Source organism: Bison bison, unplaced genomic scaffold (genome assembly GCF_000754665.1).
Source record: "Bison bison bison isolate TAMUID 2011002044 unplaced genomic scaffold, Bison_UMD1.0 scf7180017864303, whole genome shotgun sequence".
Classification (NCBI taxonomy): domain Eukaryota; kingdom Metazoa; phylum Chordata; class Mammalia; order Artiodactyla; family Bovidae; genus Bison; species Bison bison.
The window spans coordinates 2,058,745-2,062,941 of NW_011494875.1; positions in this window are offsets into that span (position 1 = coordinate 2,058,745).

Genomic DNA, 4,197 nt, shown 5'->3' on the forward strand with positions numbered 1-4,197 from the left:
TTTTCTAATTCCAAGTATGAATACAGATCTATTATATGAAAATCATATTTATTGTACATCCTTTCCCTGGACAGTTCCTGAGGGGGGGAAAAGCTAGAAAGTGTCAGGGAAGGAATTTTACCATCTCAGAAAGAGAAGAACATATTTCTGGTACCCAGTCTAAATTGTCCTTTTGGTGATATTTTTAAAACCACGTGAAGTTGCAGCATTTGAATTTCTATCAAGCCCCACTTTTGTGAGGAATCAGCTAAACATTAAATTAAGTAATATGGGCTTTCTTCTAATGTAAACATTAAATTAAGTAATATGGGCTTTCTTCTAATGTAGCTAATACTTCTCTGTGATGAAGAAATACAGTTTGGCCTCATCATGGTATCTCCAGAAAATGCCCTTGAGTGTGGGGATGGAAGGTGATTCAAATTAGTGAGAGACATAGCTGTGCAAAAGCTGAAGGTTGTACTGGCCACTTTATGGGGCACGAAGAGGCTCCTGCGTGTAGGAGGCCTTTCTCTTGCAGTGTGTGTCACTGCATGGCAGTCCCATGGAGTTGTTTACTGCTGAGTGTGCTGCCAAGGGGAGGAAAAAATTCCAAGGAGACACTTATTGAAATGGAGCCCAAACAGAGCAGTGTGCTCTTCCAGGACAAGAATTATCAGCCCTGGAATCAAGAAATTCAAATTAAAGGAGCGTTCAGACTGCTGCTCAGATTCATCTGAAGTGTTCTCTGCAGTGTGTTGTTCGTCACTGGGAACAACCTGTAAGATGCGCCATCTGTAACACAGCATCACAGACCTCATCAGAGAGCAGATAGTGTGATCCACGCTGACCTCTGAGAAACAGTCAGCGGAATTGCTTCTGTATTTTCACCTTCCTGGGGTTTTCACTCTCTGCTAAGGTGATGTCTGTGACAAGAGGAGGATGAAAATCTCGGATGCCTGACAAAAATAAATAATGTGATTTGACTCTTTCTTGCAATAGTCCCTGGTGGCTCAGATGGTAAAGCATCTGCCTAAAATGCAAGAGACCCGGGTTTGATCCCTGGGTCGGGAAGATCCCTTGGAGAAGGAAATGGCAACCCACTCTAGTATTCTTGCCTGGAAAATCCCATGGACAGAGAAGCCTGGTGGGCTGCAGTCCATGAGGTTGCAAAGAGTCGGACACGACTGAGCCACTTCACTTCACTTCACTTTACAATAATAAGATGAGTATTCACAGATATTGTTTATTTAAGATTAAAAGCCTTTATTTTACTATCACATGAAAATCCTCTTGTCTTGTATGGATGAAGTATGTCCAGGAAGCCACAGTCAGTCATATCAATTTTATCTAATTTTAGGGGAAATTTAAGAAATATCAAATCTTTGATTTGGCGACATGTTTGGTTACGGTTGTAGGATCTCTGTAGGTACTGTATGTTGCTCAGTCGCTCAGTCGTGACCGACTTTTGATGACCCCATCGACTGCAACACTCCAAGCTTCCCTGTCGTTCGCTGTCTCCTGGAGTTTGCTCAAACTGTTGTCCATTGAATCAGTGATGCCATCCAACCATCTCATCATCTGTCATCCCCTTCTCCTGCCTTCAATCTTTCCCACCAACAGGGTCTTTTCCAACCAGTAGGCTCTTTGCATCAGGTGGCCATAGTATTGGAGCTTCAGCATTAGCTTCAGTCCTTCCAATGAATATTCAAGGTTGATTTTCTTTAGGATTAACTGGTTTTATCTCCTTGCTGTCCAAGGGACTCTCAAGAGTCTTCTCCAGCACCACAGTTCAAAAGCATCAATTCTTTGGTGCTCAGCCTTCCTTATGGTCTAACTCTACATCCATATATGACTAATGGGAAAATCATAGCTTTGACTATACAGACTTATGTTGACAACGTGATATTCTCAGGTTTTTAATATGTTGTCTAGGTTGTCATACCTTTTCTTCCAAGGAGCATGTGTCTTTTAATTTCATAGCTGCTGTCACTATCTGCAGTGATTTTGGAGCCCAAGAAAATAAAATCTGTCACTGCTTCCACTTTTTCCCCATCTACTTGCCATGAAGTGATGGGACCAAATGACATGATCTTAGTTTTTTAATGTTGAGTTTTAAGCCAGCTTTTTCACTCTCTTCTTTCATCCTTATTAAGAGGCTGTTTAGTTCCTCTTCACTTTCTGCCATTAGAATGGTATCATCTGCATGTCTGAGGTTGTTGATATTTCTCCTGGAAATCTTGATGTACTGCATTTCCAGTTCCAACTCATTTACCCAAATAATCTTATTACTAAACACCTATCCCCTTATTATAGCTCAAAAATAAATACTTAGTAAAACTAATGCTAAGTAGACAACTATCATTAATCCTTTATGGGGTTGTTACATAGCTTGCTCAGTGTTCAGTCGTGTCCAACTCTTTGTGATCCCATGGCCTGTAGACCACCATGTTCCTCTGTTCATGGAATTTTCCAGGCAATAATATTGGAGTAGGTTGCCATTTCGTACTCCAGAGGATCTTCCTGACCTAGGGAATTTGTGGGATTTTAGTTCCCTAACCAGGATCAAACCTGGGCCATGGCAGTGAAATTATGAAATCTAACTACTGGACCACCATCGAATTCCCAGTGCTTCATGTTTTTGTTACTTGAAGAAACACGAGCTATAGGAATGCCTTATACCACAAATTCTTTCTTCTTTCTCTCTCTTCAGCAGCAGAGTTCCTTGTTGAAAGTCATGAGGCAGGGATTAAAGTGCTTTATGCAAAAACGGAACATCCTTCTCAGGTTTTAATAAAAGTTTTTTTTTTTTTTTTTAAATAGTAACTAACTTATGTACGGTGCACTTCAAGGAGATTTAAGCTTCTTTAAGGACAGCAGTCTTTAGAACCCTTCCTGCCTCCATCTACATCGCCTGCAGCAGTGCTCTGCCCGATGGTGTACCCATTGAGTATGCACTCAGTTGAAGACTTTCTCACTCTAACAGGGAAAATACAAGGCCATGGATCTAACTTCACTCCCAAATCCCACAGACTGGGTCTTATCAGCAAAGGAAGTTTAGATCCTGTTCCTTGCAACTGTATATGCATCTTAGAAATGCCGGACTTCTCATAAAGAGCTCAGTGAAAGTCGTTCAGTCGTGTCTGACACTTTGTGACCCAATGGACTATAAAGTCCATGGAATTCTCCAGGTGAGAATTCTGGAGTGGGTAGCCTTTCCCTTCTCTGGGGGAATTTTCCCAACCCAGGAATCAATCCCAGGTCTCCTGAATTGCAGGTGGATTCTTTACTAGCTGAGCCACAAGGGAAGCCCTTCATAAAGGGCAGGTATTCTAAAAAAACATCATTAAGAGACATAGTGAGTAGAAAAGGAAAAAAAAAAAATAATGGTAGCCCTAAGATTTTTTTCTTATTCTGTAGGGCTGTTTTCATGGAATCTGTTCCACTTCTAGGATTATGGTACAATGCCATTTATTCTGGAAATTTATAACGAAGGTATGAAAGTAAGTAATGAGGGAACTAAGCCAGAAATATACCGCCATAGATTGACTTTGAGATCCCAGTAAAGGAACTGAGATGGATCACTTCCCAGGTCTGCCGCCCATCACCCAAACCACCCCAGCCGGCTCCTCCCTTGACCCGATGCTAAGCCAATGCTCAGTGTGTATTCCTCCAGAAATGGAGAAGCAAAAGTACATGAACCGCCCAAAGGAGAACCTTGAGCTGTTTCCTTTCCCCCACTTCAAGCACTGGCTAAAGCTCACCTAGAGATGCCGCTTCTTTGAAATCCACATGATACTGTTCTTTAGGCTGCTTCTATTTGTGGGACACTAAGTATGGTAGGCTACAGTCCATGGGGTCGCTAAGAGTCAGACACCACTGAGTGGCTTCACTTTCACTTTTCCCTTTCATGCATTGGAGAAGGAAATGGCAACCCACTCCAGTGTTCTTGCCTGGAGAATCCCAGGGACGGGGGAGTCTGGTGGGCTGCCATCTATGGGGTCACACAGAGTTGAGCTCGACTGAAGCGACTTAGCAGCAGCAGCAGCATGTTTTTATACCTTCTCCTGGGTATCTACATTTTACCTATATATTTGTTATATTTTAAAAATTACATTTTACAAGGGAGTATTCAGTTCAGTTCAGTTCAGTTCAGTCACTCAGTCATGTCTGACTCTTTGCGACCCCATGAATCACAGCATGCCAGGCCTCCCTGTCCAT